This window comes from Anomalospiza imberbis, chromosome 4 (assembly GCF_031753505.1).
Source record: "Anomalospiza imberbis isolate Cuckoo-Finch-1a 21T00152 chromosome 4, ASM3175350v1, whole genome shotgun sequence".
Lineage (NCBI taxonomy): Eukaryota > Metazoa > Chordata > Aves > Passeriformes > Viduidae > Anomalospiza > Anomalospiza imberbis.
Genome location: NC_089684.1, coordinates 29,255,428 through 29,278,003, shown reverse-complemented (window position 1 = coordinate 29,278,003; position 22,576 = coordinate 29,255,428). Strand labels below are relative to the sequence as shown.

The following is a 22,576-nucleotide window of genomic DNA, read 5'->3' as shown; positions in this document are numbered from 1 at the left end:
GGCATTTGGGAGCTCCAAAGGAAGATCTCAAAGTACTCAGAGTTAGGCTGAATATGCTGGTTGCTCCCAGCTGACAGACCAAGCTATTGAGGGCCATGAAGAAGGAAAGTGGGGCTGAAGGTGTGTTACAATTCACACTATCAGTGAAAATGTAGAGAAATCCTCTTCACCAGAACAGTGTCTTCTGTCCTCCTCCTCAAGTGCTTTCTTCAGCCAGACTGAAAGTCACGTACAACACATACAGCTCTACATATTTACAGTATAGCTGTACAGACAGACTGCCCTTCTCCCTCGCTTCTCTTGCATTGTCTCTTCAGGAATGAGACCCCCAATTTCACCACACCTAAAGACGGATGCCACTCTGGTAGGGGAGAAGCACACCAGCACACAGACTGTGAATGAGCACCACTTGTCTTCTGGGCTTCAGACGACTTCTGTGGTGGGTTTTGGACTGACACAAATGTAGCAGGCTCAGGAATGTCATTAAGCTTCTGCCTAGCCTCAGTTCCATATCAGCATGGCTTGGACCACCTGCCTCTCTGCACACACCACACCACAGATCAAATGCAGTGGAGATAAACAAGATATTTTAGTACTGTTACCTTCTGCTGTAGTGAAATAAGCTCCTTTCCATGCTTGTGAAACACCCTTGTGAATAAATTGATATGTAGATATGTGTGTATTTGAATATATTTTTCTTACTGCAGAAGGCATTAGAGAAACTAAGCATCTTTAGTTGTTCACCAGCAAAGCTGGACTGATAGTTTTTATTTTAATCATGATAGTTGGTGTGCAATTATGGGAAAAATGAGTTTTAGGACTGTGTGGAGCTTGCTCAAAGGCACAAATGAAAGGGTGTGTTTTTGCTTGTGCTTGTTTCTTGCTTGTGCTTCATCTTTCTGCCCTAAAGAAGTAAAACATTTTCTTCCACCCCATCTAGGCTGCTTACCATATGGGAGAATCAGTCAGAGGCAGCTGGCTGAGGAATTATCTTTCAGAGGAGCTGCTGAGGCAGTTTCAAGGTGCGGTATCTGGGAATCCACAGAGCTCTGATACCCATGGTGTTGACTGGTGCCAAACATGGAGATGTTGGTGCTTCCAGGGCTTCTCCCAGGAGAGGCAGAGCTCTTTGCCTGCAAGATATTGCAAACTTCCTTTGTTCCTAAGAAATGCATGAACGTATGTTTTTTTTTCCCTTGATCGTGCCCCTTGCTTTCCTTGCATCCTCTGTCAGCAAAGTTGGAGGAAAGACATACAGCTGAGTAGACTAAGTCCACTTGCTTTGTCAGGAAGTCAAGTAAAAAAAGATTTCTTTAATACTGTGTTGATCTTAGTGACCTCTACTGAGCTCCTGTCCTTTCCTGAGACAGAGAATTAGTCTCCCTTCTATTCTTGGTATGAAGTGATAAGCTTGTTCCTTTGCCATGGGAATGGACAATGGATAAAAATCAATTCTCATTTAAGAAGCTACAGCAGTTTGCCTTTGCCTTTTCCTGCTGCCTGTATTGATTCCCTGAGCTCTCAGGGACACTATCAATCCTGCTGCAGTCCAGATTTATTTGAAAAGGAACTGTGATGATGGGTGCAGTTCCTGAGAAAAGTCCCTTCCATCTCCTCCTTGCTCTTCTGACAGACAAACCAAGGCCATTTATCCCATCCGTGGTGGTGTGGATTCTCTGGAGGAGTTTACAGCCCAGTGCCATGATTGTCACTGCAATGAAAATTGCAGTGCTTGTCACTGCAGGCCTTGTTGCTGCAGCTCTTTTTTAGGTGTAGCAGAAAAAGAAAAATGAAGTTTACTTTGGGGAAGAAACAGAAATGTGACAACTTTTTCCTGAAGGCATTTTCAAAGGTATTTTTCTGATGGTCCCCTTGACTCTTAATTACCTTGAGATAGTCAACAGGTCTGTAGCATCCTGTCCAAACAGTGCTCATGTGTCTGCCCCATCTTATAGCATATTTTTCATTTGCATGAGGCACTGAATATAAGTTGGCTCACACTAAACACCCCACCAGAAATGATACCTAAAATGTTAATCTTGAAAGTTATGCTACTCTAAATAACTATGTGGGGTGAGGAAATAGTGGAAAGTTAGGTGCCCATGACTTCAAACAGTTATGCTCTTATAGATCACTAGGTAATTGTTCCCACCCTTTTGTAGAATTTCCCAAGCAGGAAATCCAAGCCCAAGGAGCTCTGGTGCAGCAGGTTAGTTATGACCTGGCTTTTATTGATGGTGGCAAGGTGGACTGGTGCAAAACAAGCTTTCTTACTGGGCTGCATTAAGCACCATCTTTAAAATAATAATTTTATGCACATGAAAGAATGTATCTCATTAGTTTTTCCACACCTTTATTCTCACTAGTGAAAAAAACTCCACAAACCAATGAGAAAGTTACCTCAGGTGCCTGAAGCATCTGCCATCATGCAGGATTTATTTATAGAAAAAGCTATAAGCAGTCACCCATTGTATACATTTCAACATTCAGCCCCAGACTTGAAAACTCAAACTCAATCTGCTATGTCTCTTTACAAGGAGAATTTCCTACTCATTTTCCCTGGGATCCATGGATTAAAAACTCTGATATTGGCAAGAAATATGAGCCTGGTGCCAAAAGATCAATACATCCCTGCTCTGTGCTGGCAAAAAAAAACCATTTTCTGTGGATAATCACCTGAGGAGATTTCTCTGCTCTTCTTGCAGACTTTTCTCCACACATTCTATTCCCTCCTAGTTTTGCATATGCTTCTGTTCTGCATGGCTGGATCTATGCTAGGTTGTGGTGGTCACTTTCAGTTGCTACTGTGTCTGACTGAAATCAGTGAAACTCTTTTGTGTACACTGGAGCTGACTTTTTTTTCCTGGAGACCAAAAAACCTGGCAACAGTGCCAGGTGATTATAAATCCCAAACTGCTATTACTAGATGCAGGAGAATCCTGAGATTGTAGGAGTTCTCACTGCTTGAACATAAGAGTTAAGCCTTAAAATTATTCACAATTGCATCTTAGCTTATTTGAAGGTAGGTGCTAGACTTCTGTAAAATAATTGTTAGTCCTTGTAGAATAAGCCCAAGAGTATAAGGTTCACTAGGCAGATATTGGTAATTAGTTCTGTGTTTTTTTTTTTTTTTTTTAGTGCAGTTGAAACACATCAATTATTTAATGAGTTTTGAAGTGCTGAAATGTGTTTCCTTCTCAATGAAAAATTTATGCCATGAGGCAATGAACAGTTTGTCTTTGCCCAGTCAAGTGTTTTTTTAGACATATGAAAATAATGTTAATCCATAGGGGAGGACTGAGGATACTTTATGTGCAAATGTGCATGAGAGAAAGCCTTTCAGTTTCTCTTACTTGAAATTTGTAAAAATATATTTGAAAACTGCTGAAATGAAGTTAGCACTGAGATTCAAGGAATGTGCTAAGGAACTCAGAGTGCATTTTGGGAGATAGTTTTTAAGGACTTCCCTCTTGCATTTACATCTGTTGCATATGCAGAGCCATGCAGAAATAAGTTTAAATGTTCTGGGAGGGAACAGCGATAAAGAAAAAATTCAGTGAGGCTCTACAATGAACAAATAAAGGGAGGTTTTCTGTCAGTAGCAAACAAAACTTGACTGCATTTTCTTCTCTTTAAAATTACTCAAACAAACTATGCATCAAAGATGTTGGATTTTTAACTTTTTGGCACCAGGAAGCTTAAAGTCCCCATTTGACCATCAATATTCCTTGCAGAGTATTGTGCTCTGCCTGTAGTGTGTTGAGAAGTGCTTAACTCTTCATATTCTTTGCACTCAGGAGAATGTTTAGGTACAAGCTTATGGCAAGGAGATTTGATAGTCCCTATCTCTACAGACAACATAGTGAACATACGTTTAAGACTAACTTTGGTGAATATACACACTGAGGTTTTGTTCAGTAGCCCTGATTCAATATAGAAATTCTGTACAGTTTTCTACCCTTACTGAAAACAGTGAACTAGTTGTCATTTTATTTTTAATAAGTTTTTAAACATAAAACTGTTGCCAGCAAAACCTGTAAAGCAAAAATGAAAATACAAGGTTCAGGTGCTAAAAGTTAAATTGTTTATTCACCAATTTGTTATATGTATTCTTTGGTAAGTAGATTAACACAGCTGATTTGGGTAACCAGTCAAGTTATTTTGAGAGGTTTGTGGAGAGATTTCCAATTTTAAAAGATGATGTGGGTGCATATACATACATATATCTATATTAAAAAAAAAAATATATATATAAATATATACATATAAAACAGCAGTAAATGGAACAGATGAAGGATTCCAGCATCACATATGGCTAAAAAAGAAGGGAGCTAGGAAAGTCTGTGCAGAGAACTGTCAAACAGCATGTGAGTGAGCAGGATGAAGACAGAGACAGGTTGTCTCCATCACTGTAGATGCACAAAGTACAGAAAAGGGAAAACATACAACTTACACCTTCTTCCTCTGTATTCCCACCACTGTAGAATTAGACAGTGAGGTGTGACATACAGGTGCAGTACAAATGCCACTCTGTGTGCTGGTTTTTTCCACAGGAGATGTAGATCTCACATTTGAAGGCGTGCCTCCATCTAAGCTAAAATTACAGTTTAGAAACAGAACATGAGGTCTCCCCATGTGGAGAAAACAAATCAGTCACTTGAACTCAGTTCATTCTCAGAGGTCCTGACCACAGGGTTGGCAAAACTTCACCCCATTCCCACTCCTAGTCCACTGCCCTAGCAACATTGTCAGTAGGAGATGAATTGGACAAAACTCCTGAAAAATGTACTTTACCCAACACAAATGGAACTGCAAAAATTTCCAATTTAGCAAAACACAGAGTCTAACAATTTAATTATGTCTAGAGAATAGGCAGCAACAGCAAAATAGATCTAAGTAAGTCTTTATTAGTCAAATAAAAATGCCTATGAGAACTGCAATACCATCACAGAATGTTGCATCTCTAATTATTATATAAGCTTACCTTAAAAGTCAACAATGCTGCAATTTTGCTTTTTGTAGAGTGGTACTTATGTTCTAGTGGAAAAAATGTACTGCTTTGTTTTGTAGTAAGTTCATTTTGGGCAATTATAAGTCTACTTAGTATAAATTGGACTTTGTTTGGAAACTGTTATTTTTATTGAAAGTTAATGAAGTGATGACAGAAAACTCTCTTATTCCTTGTCCGATCAATGCCCAAATGAGGGTCAGAAAAGAAATTCCTATTCCCTTAAGCTGCAACTTTAAAATAAATGGTTTTCATACTTTATTCAATTTTTAAATGATCATTTTCTACATGTATACTATTTCATTCTGACTAGAATGCCATTGAAAAGTGCAAATTATTTAATGAGTTTTGAAGAGCTTAACTGCCATTTCTTTAAAAAAAACTAAAATCCTTAAATGCATCTAGGATGCTGACAATTAAAATCCACACAGCTGTTTGCTCACTCCCCCCAGTAGAATGCAGAAGGGAATCAGGGCAGTAAAAGTGCAAAAACCCCTCCTGTGTTGAGATAAACAGTTTAGAAAGTAAAGCAAAAGCTGTGGACACAAATAAAACAAAACAAGGAATTCATTCCCACTTCCCATGGGCAGCTGTCCATGATCTCCAGGAAAGCAGGGTTCCCTACTGCATTATGGCTACTTGGGAAGGCAAATGCCATCACTTCATCTTCTTTATCACTTCATCTTCTCAGCTCTGACTGCTGATCACGAGGCCATATGGTCTGGAATGTGCCTTAGGTCAGTCAAGGTCCACTGTCCCAGCTGCATCACCTCCCAGCTCCTTGCTCACACCCATTCTGATCGCTGCTGGGGCAGTGTGAGGAGCAGCAAAGGCCTTGGTGCTGTGTGACCAACCCCTGTCAAATAAAAACAATGTCACTTTGCTAGCCTGGTTTGATTATAGCCAGCAGTGCTGCCTCACTGCTCTCCTGTGCTTTCCAATTGTTCTGCATTTTATTACCTTGTCTGTGAACTCCAGAGGGAGGCATCACATTTTTGTCTTTTTTTGTCCAGTTTAGTTGTACTGTAGTTCTTGAGAATAATCCCTTCATGTTGCTTGGTGTTATGGCAACTGATGAGGATTAACTAGGGTGAGCTGTGAAAGTGACTTCTCCTTTTGCTTGCCTTGGTTTTGTGTAGTGGGGTTACTCAGTTACCTTTGGAGCAGGCAGCAGACACAGAGGTGCACCAATTGCTACCCATTCTCCCATGTGTTTAGGAGCACTTTTTCCTTCAGAGCAGTGCTGTGTCTCTCATAGAAGAGCAGAAGGCAAAACTTTTCACCAAGAATGGTCATCAGACAGACTTAGTCCTGAATGTGCTTCAGTCACAGCAGCCTCTCACCGCACTCTGGGATTTCTATCATATTGTTCCCAAGGAAAGGTGAGACCATAAGTACACCTAAAGCTCTACTGACTGCTTTACAATAACACCTAAAGATCCAAGAACTTCCTGACTGTCAGATAAGAGGAGACAATGTGTCCTTTTTGCACTATTTCACTAGAAACACAGGTTGAGAAAGACCTGATTTGTTTCTGTGACACTCTATGTTCCACAAAGAGATTGTATTTAAAAAATGCTTTTAATTATTTAGATTTTTCCACCCATCTGAAGAATGGTTAACAGCTTGAAATAATGCAGGATCTCTGTGATATGAGTTGCATGAGTGTCTTACAGCAGAATTTTCTCAAAGTAGGATTCAACGATTTAAGTAGTTGAAATTCCCAGCTGCCTGTGCTAAAGACAAAAGAGTGGCCAATTTAATTAACCACAGCCACAAGGAGCATAAATAATTATCAATTTTACCAATATCAATATCCTGAATGTGAAAGAGGCTGGAACACAGATGTCTAACCAGGAAGGCAATGCTGTATATCTGATTGCTTTCCTTCCTCTCTTGCTCTTTAACTGATTGCAAGAAAAAAACCAAAACCAAACCAAACAAACAAAAAAGAAAATAAAAAACCAACAAAAAAAAAAAAAAAACCAAAAAACAAACCAAACCTCCAATTAATTTGGAAAACTGTCCAAAAAAGTCATTAAAGAGCACTTCCCTGAATCCTTAAAATTGCTTTTTCTTTCCTTACAAATACTTCCCTTCTAATCTGATTATGTCATGCAACAGTTGTGGCAGTGACAATGGTTAGTCACGGAAATGAAAAAAACCAAGGAGTTCAAGAGGTCACATAGACTGTCCTCTTAAATCTAGGAGAAAATTAACTGTATCTGGATTCACTAACATGTTTCTTAAAATCCATTTTAGAAACTCATGTCACCAGATGCTCTACCACATCTTTGCCTATCAGTCAACACTGTCAGGAGTAAGATTTTCCATGTATTTAGCATTATTTTTGTGCTCTAAATTAAGATAATTACTATTTACTTTGCCTTTGAAAATTAGAGCTGATTAGGGAGTCACATTTTCATTCTACAAGGAATTCCAGCCTCCAAATGCTATTGTTATCCCAAATGAGAGAAAGAAGCCAAAATGATATTTTTTTCCTCAAAGTTAATATGTCATATCTTGGATTAGGATGACCAAAATGTTTTCGAGTCTGTCAAACCATTTGTCTAATTATCCTTTCATACATTCATCCACATGAAATCATTCAAAGAAAAGATTTTAGCATTATCAGAATGGTACATGAAAGCTGAAATTATGTGCTTTGTCTCTCCTGCTGAAATTGCTACTGAATCTTTTACATGCCTGTGACTTGTTTATTTTATTCTCAAATAAATTGCATTCTTTGTTGGAAGATTATTCTAAGTCTTTGCTAGATTGCAGGGAATAGCTTGCTTGGTAATTTTATTTTTTTTACAAGGACAGTGACTGTGGACAATAGATTTTTTTAAAAAGAGAAGCTCTCCTGTTATTTGCAATCAAAATCTCTGTTAAAATATTACATGATAACCAACACAGATTAGTATTTTATCCAATTTTACTGAAATGATTTTACTAATATCACCAATATCCAAAACCTTAGTTTCAGAATAAATCAAGACTTTTGGGCAAGAAACTGCTAGAGCTGAGACAGGGGATGTGCATCAGAGACCTGTAACACAACTGGAGTCATTGATGTTGCATTCTTTGAGCTGCTGGAATTAAACACAGGTAGGGAGTGGAGGGGGAGCAGGGGGGAACAGCAGATCTACTTTTTTCCCTTTGAATCTTGAGCTCCCTGCACAACATGAGTGTGCCTATTATTGCACACAGTGCATGATTACTAGTGGGAAATAGGTATAGCCCCAGGAATGTGTGTGGAGATCAGGAGAAACCCCTGGAAATTAAACTTGTGGGGAAGTCAAAATTCTTTCTAGTTCAGTGTAGCAAACTGAAAAAAGCAGCTTGTAGTGAGTGAATCAATAAACAATAACCCCACCCTCAGCTGAGTTTTCCATGATAAAATTATGTTGATTTAGCATGATTTAACAGCGTGATTTAATATTGGAAACTTCAACCTTGGAGTGGGATCCTGCATTCCCAACCAACCCACATTGCTAGGTCAAGATTGCTGCTTTCCTTTTACTGAATAGGACACTTGATGTTGAAGCAGACAGAAATAATGCCCCATTGCTCTGCTGCTCTTTGCTGAACCTGCATTTCCCACTCAGCCTGATCTAAAGCTGATTTATTGCCACTAGAGCTGACAGCATCCTATTTGTCACTGAAATAACATCAGCATAACAGGAGGGGAATGGAGCAGCAGATGTTTATCCCAGACCAGGATCCCAAACATCTGAGGAGACTTAACAGCTTCTTCTGTTCAAATTACAGATTTTGCATGAAAGCCCCAAGGCAAAATACAAATGCCAGCCTGACAGCTTCACAGCCCAGAAACACACACTGGTTCTCATTGTCCCTGCAAAATCCAGCCCTCTCTACATATCATCCAAATTTCCACAGACTCATAGTGAAATCTTCCTGTGGAAATTCTGCATTGTACCACAACACATCACTGTTGGTTGAAATGAGACACAGTACCACTGCTTTATATTTTGACCACAAACCCCAACATTATCTCTTCTCCTCAAGGTCAGGGAGATATTTTGACTACATCACATACTCTGTGAGCTGTCATGTATTGCATCTTCTTACACCTTCTTCTTCAAGCTGCTTTTGGGAGCATTGCTGTTTAATGCCAGCAAAATATGTGTCATTTGCAACTGTTCCTAAACCTTCCTTTGCAACATCTGCTTCCCAGTTAGGAGGGCCAGTGCTAGTAGAAATGAAGACACCATGTGTTCAGCACAATAGAGAAGTGTATTAATGCACAGGAGGTGTCAGTGCTCTCCCCAGCTATCAAAAGAAGGCTGTCATCCATGTCTGAAGAGGTTTGAGGTACAAGGTGAAAGAAGTACCAGCCAGGGCTGTGAAGCCTGCTCTCATTTAGTAATGAGATCTTGTACCTTCCCTCTGTTAGTGCTGACACCTTGTGATGGGGCTTACCACTCAACATCAGTAGAAAAAGGAAACAGCCCAACTTACTGGCAGCCAAAATACATATTCAGGGGAGCCTTTAGAGCAGCAGAGAAGGGGCCAAGCATCTCACTGCACTGATTTCTAAAGGCAGAAATGATCAGATTCCAAAAGTGTCTTTAAAATGGTCTCATTTGACTGGCTTTAATATGTGATTCTTGCTTTCTTAGGCTGAGTGATTATTTTATTCAAAATAGCCAGAATACAGTTCCTTAATTTTTTTTTTTTCTTTTTTTTTTTTTTTTTGGGCAGGTTTCCTTTTCTGTATTGCCATTCAAACCATGTGTGATCATTTAAGATACACTAAGTGCATCTGCTATACACTCATTTTTCACACATGTAGAGTGGCTCATTCCTCCTTTCAGGGAAGCACTAAATTTTGTGTGAAAAGAAATACTAAGCTCTTGTGTGTACAAAGAACATTATTTTCCCCTGGCCTTGTGTTTCTTTCCTGCACTATATTAATTGTCATAAATAGTAAACACATACAAAATGTCCTCTCTGAAGCTAGACAACTAGACAATTTCATTCTCTACTTAAAATTCTCCCTATTATTTAAATGATTGGGAATTCACTTTGCTTGCAAAAAAGTATTTTGCCTGTTGACATGTTTTTCACATTAAATCTATGACTAAAGAGCAGGAAATTGATAAAATATCTCTCTTCTCTACATGTTGAGGGTTTTTTTATTCCCCCTCTGGTTTTCCTTTTACACCAACATGGGACATTATTTTTCATTGCACCTGCCTGGATTGTGTCAACTCACACCTTTTATCAGAATGGACATCTGATGTTTTTTCAAAGACTAAAATCTGTAAGTCACTATGTAAGTCACTATGTGATATTTCTCTTAAGAGAAATCAGTTTCTAACTGATTATCTCAGATGCTACATTTTAACTGGGGAATGGGCATTTGTCATAAAAAATCGTGTGCTTCCTGCCCCAAACCAGAAATATCCCCAAACTCAATTCTAAATATATTTGCACATATATGTCTGTTTATAAGGATGCATATTATCCTCCCCCCTATATATATATTTATGAATTAAGTCAATCTTGGGTCTTTTTAGATGTTTGTAACAGGCATAACCACAAGCATTAAAACATCTTTGCAAATTTCTAAGGTTAACAGAATGTGTTTGTTTCCAAACTGAAATCTGGAGGACCAATAATTTACAAGAGAGAAGAAAAAAATTTAGCAAAACATGGAAAGTAAACAGACCATAATGACTTATTCTTGGATTTCACTACTTGAAAGAACCTTAAAAATAGGGAATGGATTTCCATAGTGTATAATGACATCTGACTGCTGAAATGTCACTGGTATTTGGGAGCAACAACTCTCAAAAAGCCTCGGTGTCTGGACAATTCACATACATTTTCCCAAACACATTACAGCTGCCCAACCTGTAGAAACACATTCCAAGAGCTCAATTGAAAGCAAAGTGAATTATGTGAGATATAAATATCCATTGATTATAGCAGGGTAATTGTTTAAGGTATTTCCCTCATGCACAAAAAAATATTTCAATTATATCTAACCTACAAATTCTCCTTTATAGAGTTTAACAGCTGCTTTCTCAAGACTTTAAACTGCTTAACTTTTTTTATCCTCTGGCTTAACAGTTGAAGTGTTTTCCACAAGCTTACTTTGAAAAAAGTAAATCTAATGTACTATAATGTCACTGGTAAATGTTTATTTACTGTAGACTTTACGTGCTGTTAATTTATCTTCTCTTTATAAGTAATTTTCCAGAAAATTCAGCCTGTGAAGATCCAGGGATGAACCAGTTTTTAATCTTAAGAAGATTTTTAAAAAAGTTCTTTATTGAACTGCTGTCAATAATGAAGCAGAAAAATGTTCTGCAACCTGTACTTTTTTCTTCTCCCTGCAGCTCCTGTAATTTGATGTATTCTCTTCTTGCATCCTTTATATGCCCATAAAGTTAATTACAGTTACACCTTATTCACATCCTTAATCTTCAAGCTATTTAATAGGCTTTAATGAATATGGGATATATTATTTCATCTAAAAGACAGATCAGGCAGAAAAAAGGGGAGAACAAGGAGGTATTCACTGCTTTTAAAGACCCATGCAGTATAAGAGAGTTCTGAGCATATCTCCCCAACCCTATCTGTTTTTCTGCTCTGACAGATCCCATCCCTCCTTACACTCCTAAAAAACTTCAGCATTTAGGGCTCTTCAAGGGACATAGACTCCTCTTCCTCTTCTTACAATCTGACTTTTCTAGCATTTTGGTTTTTTGTCAGCGAAAGCTGAACTCCTTTCCTCTTCCTCTTTGGGTAGCATTTCAACACCCTTTTTTCTCCACTCTCCTCATTTTCCTATTGCAAGCCTTCCTGACTCAGTATCCACCTCCTCACATAACATCCACCGGCAGTTTTCTGTATCAGAATCTCACTCTGCTTATGCGCTACTCTGATATATTTGTTCTTTGCATGTAATTAAATCTACTAATTATCTGCTGACATTCAAATTCATAGCACCATGGAGCCCTTTTAAGCAGAACCTTAGCAATATTTCCAAAGACTTGTTTGGTTTTTTTTTTTTTGGTGTTTTTTTTTTTTTTTTTTTTTTTTTTTTTTTTTTTGGCGGGGGGGAGGGGCAAAAGGAGATGGAGATGGGGAGAGAATAGGATTGTTTTCATTTTCTCCCTTGAGTTATAGCCTACATTTCTAGCAAGCACCTACTCCCAAGCCAAAATAATAAAATCTGGTAGTTGTGGATCTTTAATAAGGGGGCCTGCAGCTGGTGTTTTCTTACTGTCTCACATACTTAAATTTGACATGTCTAGAGGTAAGAGATCCCTGGGGAAGATAATGCTAGACTGCTGTGCATCTGCTTGGAAATTGGATAAATTCCCAAAATTCCTGACTCTGACAACTTCAGTCACAGAGACACTGAAGGTGATCAGCAAGGATAGAAAGATGAACAGCAGCTACAGTTTCCCTGTTTGAGAATGACTTGGAGTTCTCCTTTAGCAGTAAGTGCCAAAATTGGCCCAGCAAGGGCCTGAATCTGTGTCCAACCCTGGCTATTATGATGTGCAAGTGTTAATGCTGGGTTTGGAAATCAAATTCAGCTTTTGCCCACAGCAATGCCCTGGATACAGCAGGCACAGCCCAGATTGATCCCTCCACTCTAATGGCTCAACATCTCTCTGTGTGCTGTGAACACTTTGAATCCAAGGTAGAAGTGCTCAGGTCTAACAGGTAAGGTTGTGTCTTCTCCTAATCCATACCTGAGATGTTTCCACCCCCTGCTCTGCCACCACAGAGCACGGAGCTTGCAGAGAGGGGCAATGTCTTCCCGTGCCACTTCTTGATGTTGCTTTCCCACCAGCACCCTGTGAGTCTCTGCAGATAAGAATTAGGCCTTTTTGCTTTTAACTTTTTTACTAAAAGAAGGTGGATTAACCCCTTTAGGGGAAGGAGCTGCCTAGGATCTCTTTGATCTTCTGTCTGCATTCACAGTTTGATCCATTTTTCCAAGCAGTCAAAAACCTGGTTTTTGTATTTTTTAATAAGGCTGGGAAGAATTCTTCTGGGTGTCTCTAACAACCATCCAATCTTTTACTGGCACCTTTTCACTCATGAACAGGTCTGTTGAGAGCACAGATTATTTTCTTACAAAATCACAATAAGGAGAGGCTTTGAAAAAAGAGATTTTAATGCATGAGGGATTATAAATTCTCTGTATTTTTACAGAAGGATGAAATGGTGGATTGCCACAAAATATTTTCATGGCTATTACATTGAACTGTATTTACAAAGCAGGTGCAGTTTTGTCTACAACAATCATTGCCTATCTGGAGCCTTTATAAATAACTGGAAACAAATTTGAATTCCCAAGAGTATAATGGCAAAGAAAGATGTTTATCTCCAAAAACATCTATATGAAAAAAATCTTTGTCTTGAAAGCAGATCAACCCCAGCCCCTAGATGTAAGGCATGTTGACGTCTGGAGTGTTCCAAATCTACAGCTAAATTAAGTAATGGGGTTGCATCACTCGTTCTTTTCTCACTGTTAGGAATTTGATGTAAGCAGAAAATATGCTGTCATCACTATGCATCTGACAAAGGACATGTCATAAACAGGGAAGAATTAGTCCAATATTAAAACACCCTGAAATGCCACAGCAAGTTCCTTTTCTATCACTCTTCCTCTCTTTTTTGGCAAAGATCTAAACCTGAAAAGCATGGATAGTGACACGTCAAAAATGTAACTGGAGTAGTTAGTGGAGGAGGTAGGTAATACAAGTAAATATCATGCTTCCTACATTCACCCAAAACTTCTTCACTGTTTTAAGAAGTTCATAACATTAAGTCCATCCTGCTCTAAAGTAGAAAAACCTGGAAATTAAGGACCATTTTTATCTTGGCATATTTATGGTAGGATTTAAATCCCCAGCTTTGAGGTTTCTCAAAGATACGGACCATACAGATCAGAATCTCACTAGTCATTAAATCAGGCAGAATTTACCCCTCTCAGGATGTCTCTGCTCAACATGGCAACCATTAGTCTATATGTGCATAAGTTATAGAAGGCTAAAATGGACTGTGGTGAGTGCCACCATTAACTTGTATACACATCTGTTTTGACATCTGCCGTAATGTTCATCTGCCAAAATAGAGGCAGAACTTTGTATTTCAAACATTAAAAATAGACCCAGACCAAACTGTACAGGTGATTAGGGGTAGGGAGTGGCACATCACTCTCCACAGAGCAAAACTGCTGAAGAGTAAACGGGTGGGTGACACAAGCCTTATTTTCACTCTCTTGTTTCACTTAATACTCTGCACAGAGTTAAGCCACCCAATAGTACCATTCTACAACTCTAGGCAGCAACACAATCCTGAATAGAGAGATTCAGTGGGTTGGCCTGTGAAATGAGCCACAAAAGAATGCCAGGTCTTTAAACATGAATCTCCTTTACTGTAAATGGAAGCACACACGGTATTGCTGTTAGTGCTGACAGGATTCCATGAGCTGATGTGGCAATTCTGCATCTCCTCTTATTCACAGATTATTGTGATATAACAGCAGAAATCCAGCAAGGCACATTACAGTCGTCTTGCACTGCCTTTTCCAGATGCGCACACAGCCCTAGTATCCATAATCATAAAAGAATGTGGTTGGAAAGTACCTATAAAAATCTTCCAGTCCAACCCTTTTGCAATGCACAGGGACATTTTCCAGAAAATGAAGCTGTATAGTGTCATGTTGTGCAAGGCTAGTGAATATTTGGGAAGTGTCAACTTCACTTGCCACATGGAGATTGTAGCTCAGAAATACAGGGACATGGTTACTGTCCTAGGCTGGGCCTGTGTGACAGCATGGAGATCTACAGGAATATTTCAAGACTTGAACAGTGAAGCTGTCTGCTTTAGAAATGAGAAAATATGGCTTCCAAGGAAGTACTGGGAGACCCTCAGCTCCTCTGCTGTGAGGATTATAGACTCAGACCACTCTAACTTTTACAAGTTGCTGCCTCCTTGTGACATTCCTTGCCCTCATCAAAGTATGGAAACTATGAGGTCACATGCAAACCTGTAAAAGGAGCCTGTATTGTAAAGAATGAAAATGTTGAAGATCAGCAGCTTCTCAGGAAGAAAAGCACTTTGAGTGGTACAGATGGCAAGTTTATGGGGTAGCTTGACATTGCAGTGATTTTTTTCTTATCCTTTAATATTCTTCTCTTCCACTGTATGATTTTTTTCTCCTGCTTATTTTGACAAGAAATCATCAGTGCAAGCACCATAGAAGATATTTTGGTGAAGAACTCTTCTTGGGCACTAACCAAATAGATGATAGGACACAAGAAAATACTGCTCTTTTTTAAATAATCAGAGAATCATAAAATAAGCTGATTTGGAAGGGACCCACAAGGATTATTGAGTCCAACTTCTGGCCCTGCACAGTTTTTCAAGTGTGATACTACCACCATCCCCTGCCTATATTTCAATAATTTTCTGGTTTTGATTTCTAGTTTTCATTTCTCTGCTTTTCCTGAACTGTTTTTCTCCCTTTTCAAAGGAAAGAGAGAAGACACAAAAAAAAAAAAAAAAAAAAAAAAAAGAGGCAACTAGTTTTTCATATGCATGAATAACACAGCCAAAACTTTACACACAACATTTTAGGAACATTCACTTCAGTGGCTTTGAGCACTATGTTGGCCTCTCCGGATGTGGTGCTGCTTTCACTGCCTGTGCTTTGCTGTCCTGACAGAGATGGAGCAAACCTGTTCCTCTTTGCTTTTCGAAACACCCTTGGGCATTTTTTTAGTAAGCTGGTTGTCTAGATGATAGTGAGGAGAAATCAAAGCCTGGTTAACAGCAAAATGCTCAGTGACTTGTGCAGCTTATGGCACCAGGGCCGTTCCTTCACTGATCAGATTGCAAATCAAGTAGGATGAGCAAGTTTCTTGTACTTTATACTGTAGGATTCCATAGTGCTGCTGTGAGTAAACATCCTTGTGGCAATGCTCTGCCAGGGCACTCCAGCCCTGCTGGGAGTCAGGAAGGATGAACTGAACAGAAGAGTCTCTTCTTGATGCTCAGTACAACAGAAAGGGAAGCAGTCCAAGACAATTGTTTTTTCCTTCACTGAGCAGCTGTTTACATATTTATGTTCCCTTTCATAGTTCAAATGTCCACTGCAGTTCCACACTTCTCTCCATGGTTGTCTTATCATGAGCAGAACCCCCAGCTCAACACCAAAATGAATACATGAGAATTATGGATTCAAATATGGATTCTGTATCTAATAACGTCTCAGTCTTTTTCCTGGGAATAACTTCTTGAACATGGAAATTCTTTGGGGATCAGTCCCTGCCTAAATTGATTCAAAGTGCAAATTTGAGCATGATGCTATTTTGTTCCAAAACATGTTTCTATAGTTTCCCAGTTCAGTTTTCGGTTAAAAAAGCCAAACCAAACCAAGAAAACTTTGGGCTTTCTTTTGCCTCTTTGTGCCATGATTTCTTCATCCATATTTCTGTAAAGAACACCATTTGTAAGACTGCAAATAATGAACTTCTGAAGGTTTATTCCCACTTGGACAGATGCCTTTAGGCAAAATCAGACCAATTTGTGCATATTTTAGCATATCAATTTGCTTTCTAAAATATGCATGTCATAATTTGCAAGAGGAGTTTCTCAAAGTGCAGCAAAAAGAAAGAAACTTCAATGCTGAATCAGAAAGGAAACAGGCTGCAATAGGAACTTATCACAGAGTTATGGAGTCACAGAATATCCTGAAGTGGAAGGTAGCCACTAGGATTACCAGTGTCCAATTCCTGTCCCTGCACAGAACAATCCTGAGAATCCCACCATGTGCCTGGAAGTGTTGTCCAAACACTTCTTCAGCCCTATCAGGTTTGGGACTGTGGCCTGTGCCTGTGGCCACTTCTCTGAAGACCATGTTCCAGTGCCCAACCACCCTCTGGGTGAAGAACATTGTAATATCCAACAAAAATCTCTTCTGACACAGCTTCAGGCTATTCCCTCGAGTCTGGCTACTGGTCAGCACAGAGAAGAGATCACTGCCTGTCACTCCACATCCCTCATGAGGAAGTTGTAGCCTTCAATGAGGTCTCTCCTCTCCTCTTTTCCAGGTGGCTGCCACAACAATGTTATCTGAGTCAAATGCAGAGTGTAGGGAAACAGAAGATGCCGCCATGCCCACCCTGAAGCTCCCTGGCTTTGCCTGCCCGGCAGAGGCATGGTCAGCTGCAAGGGACACTCCCCTGTTTCTCGAGGAGAATCAGGGAGCGGCTAAGACAGAGCGCTTCGCTGTCTGCTTTGTATGGAGGAGAGGCGGTGTCCAAGGAGATAATGAAGGAATTGACTCAAGGCTGGCGAAAAAGTCTCAGGTTTAATCCCAGCTCCGAGGAGCTCCGAAGGCCGTTGTACCCGACAGCCAAAAGCGCCCTTGAGGCTTTCGCAACATCTGAAGTACCGGGGCAGTAACCAGGGGGAAGGGACACCCATTGACCAATGGGGGGATTTGGGGGAGTGGAAGGCGGAAGGATAGACAGATACATAAACTAATGGGGGAAGTTCAAGGGAGGGACCCCTGGCCCTCGTCCACTCACTCGATGCCCAAGGTGGAAGATTCTGGGAGAGTGGGATGAGGAGCTGAGTGATGGACAGGGTACCAGGGAGGGGACAGGGGAATGACTGAGCATTTTCAGGGAGATTGGCATTGAGGGAAAGGCGGGAAAGCTCGGAGTGGAACCACCATGAGAAAATTGGGGGTGAAGGGGCAAACCATTACAGAACTGTTACAGAGATATAAAACCACAGTACAATAAGAAGAAATGAAGATTGGAGTTGTAAAAATTAGTTTTTTTCAGCAGCAATTGCAGTAGCTAAGGCATGAGTGTTACAATTTCTATAAGACCTTGACAGTGGCTCACGGGAGGAAAGGAAAATCTTTTTGGCCTGAGAAATAAAATTTAATGCAAGTATCTGAAATATGAATCCCTCAAATCTGCAAGACAGTGTCAGGAAAGGAGTTTAGACTTAAACCATAGCTACACAGTTGGATTACTTTAAAAAGAAGTCCCATAACAGCTACATCTGTAAGGGATAGGTTCTTGTGCAATTCATACATATGTGACCTTGAGAACTGTGATGTGCAGTATCTACAGGACAAGTCTCTACATAAATGGCTTTGTTTTGAGTACATCAGCACTGTTCTTCTGCAGTGGCTGTAGGTTTGTGGGGTAAAGCTCGATCTACTGTAACTCCTGAGTCTTGCTTGTATGCGATTTGTTGTTTTGTTTTTGATTTGGTTTGGTTTGGGTTTTTTTCATTGCAATGGTTTGTAGTATTCAACAGGCAACTATACTAACATACACCGATGCACTGCTGCTGGCACAATGTAGGTAATTGTAACTTCTCTGTCATTTTCATAAAATAGATTAAAATAATCCCATTTTTTAATTGGAACTTCTGATTGTTTACTTAAAGATAAAAAACATTACAAATAGTGACAGTATCAGTTTGTTTTCCATTTAACCTGCCAGATCCTTTATCTGTCAATTAGGTCAACACTTCCTGCTTAGTGTTGGGGGAGGGAATCTCTTTATTCAATTCACTGCCATTTGGGAGATAGATTGGCCATATGGCTCCACTTGAGCCAAATGACCAGAAGGCTTATTTTCTGAGTCATAAAGAGCTTGTTGGCTGACTTTAGCAAGGACATACTTTTGATAATTTATGCTGTTAACAACAGGTAACTTCCCAGTCAGAACAAAAAGAAAGGAAAAGGGAGATAAGAGGCAATCAAAGATAGAGAATACTTTGTTCTGTCAGGAGATGGAAGAGTGTATTCTGCCCTGTGTGACAGTAAAATCCTTGAATATCATAGAATCAAAGAATGGCTTGTGCTGGAGGAGACCTTAAAGACCATTTAGTTTCAACCCCCCTGAAAAGAGGAGTGTCACCTTTTATAGACCAGATTGCTCAAAGCCCCATAAAGCCTGACCCTGAACACGACTATGGGCTGGGCACCCACAAGTTCTCTGGGCAACCCCTTTCAGTCACAATAAAGAATTTCTTCCTAATATCTACAGTCATATATTTTTATTAAATGTTTTAAATTAAGCAGTTAGCTGCCTTGCTCTGTAGCCAGTAAGAAGAATGCTTCCCCCAAATATTTTCAGGAAAGTTTACCACCTTTTTTTTTTTTTTTCCTAGAAATTTAGGTTTTGGATGATAGGTTACTTTCAGTCATGAAGCTGCATATCTTGGATTATAAAGTGCTCTGAAAAAAAACCCCAGTCAAATGAAAAGCTGAGTGCTTTTTTTTTTTTTTTTTTTTACTACTAAACCTCAATATGAATTTTTCAAGCACATAAAAAGAATTTCACTCACAGAAAAAATGTTTACTGCATTTTCAGATTCTGGATATTGATTGTTATTCTGAAAGAAACTGAAATAATGACAAATTCAACAGCTCTAGAAACTCGTGCATCACAAACACAATTAACTATTCCAATTTCTAAGTAATCTTTTGCCTGGGATATGAATGTGAATTGGATTGTTTCACTCACATGAAATAAAAATTCTCTGGGCTAAAAGTCAGTAGCATTTTTCCTTGAGGCATGTAGACAGGTTATTATTTTACTTGTTTCTATCATATTGTTAAAGGGTGTAATTTATTTATATTATGGTCCTCATCTCCCATTTTCCAAATAGTAGAAAGCTCTGATGGGAGATTTTAATTTTATTTCTTTTTGAACCTCCCTTTTTTAATATATTTTGTATGTGGTGAGGATGTTTTGCCCTTTCCCTGAGAAATAGTGTCAAGCATTTCTTTATTCAGTAGAAAAACTACCAAAGCAAAGATATGCATCTATTATAGGAGTAAACTTGTTTCAACTCACTCGTGACTGCCAATTTAAGACAGAAGTAAATATCACAGATCAGCTTACAAATCTGAAACCTATTGCTGTAACTGGCCTGCAAAGCAGGCTGTCACTGTTTACCGGGTAGAAAAGGTATTCCCTATGCAGTTTCCACAGCAAAGGCATCAGCATAGTTTTGCATTCTTATAAGAGTTGGGGTATGGGCTGTAGGGTCCCTGTTAGGACAATTTAAGTGTGAGACATGGTTTAGGTCACTATAAATGGGTAAACAAATCCAGGTGGTCTCTGCAGAGGAGAATACAGATTTGCAGCATCATATTTAGATGATTTCTTATTCTGTTCTACCTGTGGAGACATTTCTAAAAGAATGAGTGGGACAAATATGTGTGCATGTCCAGATGAGATCTCTCTTTCTGTGAAAGGCAGCGGCCCAGATGTTTACCCATGCAACTGAGAACTTCACCATGATTATTGTCCTACTGAGTTACAGGCCTCAAAATCTCCTCTGCTTTGCAGATGTGGGAGGGAACAAGGTGCATGAGCAGGAGCTTGCCTGTATGTGGATGCACAAAACCTGGCTGTAGTGCCATCTACTTGCTAGAAGTTAAGAGAAATGCGTGAGGGATGGTTGCCTCCTGAAACAGGAGCTAGCTGGAAGAATGAAATTGTGTCAGGAGAGCAGGAAAATAAAGTTCAGAGGTGTCCTGCTCACCTGGGGTGGGGTCTACAGAAACCGAAAGGGGGAAGGCTCTGTGAAGAAGCTTGCCCATGAACCTATACAATTCCCCCTGACTTTTGCTGAAGGCAACAACAATCTGTCACCAGTGTGAGTTAGACATGACTTCTTTGGACTGACAGAAGGTGTTAAAAATCTCCTAAGGGCCTAAGAGTTCAGGTAGGTTCACTGAATGAGCTGAGGCAGGAATAGTCTGGGAGAAGAGGAAGATATTTAGTGAAACACAGCCCAAGGAATTATGGGGTTTATGTTTTGTGGATTTTTTTCCCCCTCTGAACTGAAAACAAACCAAAAGGACTGGATAGATCTGAATGCAAATAAAATATCATAGAATGCCATGGAATGGAGTGGAATTAAATTTTGTAGAATTTAACAGAATGGAGTGGAATGGAATTGAATGGAATGAGATGAAACCCCACAGAAGGGCACGGAATGGCAGGGAATGGAATGTTACCTCATAGAGAAGCATGAAATGGCATGAAATTGATTTTCATAGAATAAAATGGAATGAAACCTCATAGAATGGCATGGAATGCAAGGAAATTAAACAAAATTAAGTGGACTGGAGTGGAATTGAACAAAATGGAATGGAATGGAAAGATATGGAATGGAATAAAATGGAACATGATATAATGGCATGGAATAGAATGGAATGGAGTTCTTGCCCATGATCTGCACTCTTTGCAGAAATCGCTTCACTGATGCCTCCTGAAGGTTGATAATATGAAACCCAAATACTTTGTCTTCTCTGTTAATCCTGTCAGATACCCATTTATTGTAAAGAACATTAGGCAGTATTAGCATATTTGTTCCAATTACTGCAACAAGATTTTTATGAAGGAAAGCTACAGTCCTGCTACCAAGGATAAAATGGAAGAGCTTCTAGTGATTGTTCCTGAATAGCTCCCACAGAAATAAATATAAGTAATAAGTAAGTGCCTGTATTGTGAAGCCTTGATTCTCACTCTGGCATTAAGAACTGCAGGAAGGGGCAGCAGAGTAGCACTCCCAGTGAGGAAAGATATTTGAGAATTTGGAACAAATTATGGTACTTTCTCAGAACTGGATTCCGACAGTATTTAACAGAGTTTGTGTGCCATTTATGTTTACATCATGTGATTTTTTTTTTACAAAGCCTCAAGATTCATTTTCCTGGCAGTAAATACTTTGCCTTGAAACCATTGACATGACTCTTCTGCCTTTATATCTTATTGACACTGAACAAATATTTGTGGGTAGCAAGACTTTCCTTTCATTCAAAAAATATAGTATTTGAGGAGGCATAAAAAATCTTTTGCAAAAATTGCCTCTGATTTTTTAAAGGCCTTCACATTATGTCCTTGTTAGATATTAGAGTGGTCCAATGCTCTGATAGGCAGTAGACTTTAGCTTAAAAACAGCCTTGAAGGTGTAAACCCTAGAGGATAAGAGAAAAATGTCTCAGGCTTTTAACAAATTAATGGTGCCTCACAGTTACTGGGCTGAAGCTGCTCAACACAGAAATAAGTCTGTTTGGGCTAGTTGATGAGGGTGTCAAGACTAGGATTACAGCAATAAAACCTATTTGAGACATACACATCTATTTTGCAGAAAAGTCAAAGAGTTCAGGAAGTGAATACTTTCATAAATAAAGACATCTGCAAAGAGTGAAGGAAGGACTCAGGTTCTCAAGGATAACTTTCTAAAAAATGTCGGCAGAATGTGTTAGAAGAGAAAAATATCTCTAATTTTGTGGGTTGAGGTGAAGTAGGGATTGTACTTCATTTTGTTTTGCTTAGAGAGCCTGTTATGCAGATAAATTGGGGATTGTATCCACTGAAACACATTTATAGGGGCAACAGCTGAAGCAGCATGTTTGAGCTGTTTGGAAGGAGGACCATGAACAGACCTTGAGGGAGATGGGTTTTACTCAGCTACAGCTGCCTGGTAGTTAGTATCTTGTATAAATCTCAGTTTGTT

The 22,576-nt window shown here is 39.3% G+C and overlaps 1 long non-coding RNA gene across 1 annotated transcript; it reads right to left on the bottom strand.

The window, feature by feature from the left end:
- Positions 1-19,121: 19,121 nt before the first annotated feature.
- LOC137473385 (uncharacterized) lies at positions 19,122-20,629 on the bottom strand. The gene is made up of 3 exons (XR_010998750.1): positions 20,227-20,629; positions 19,403-19,445; positions 19,122-19,277 (listed from the first exon to the last, which is right to left on the bottom strand). It is a non-coding gene; the product is annotated as an uncharacterized lncRNA (long non-coding RNA).
- Positions 20,630-22,576: the final 1,947 nt, after the last annotated feature.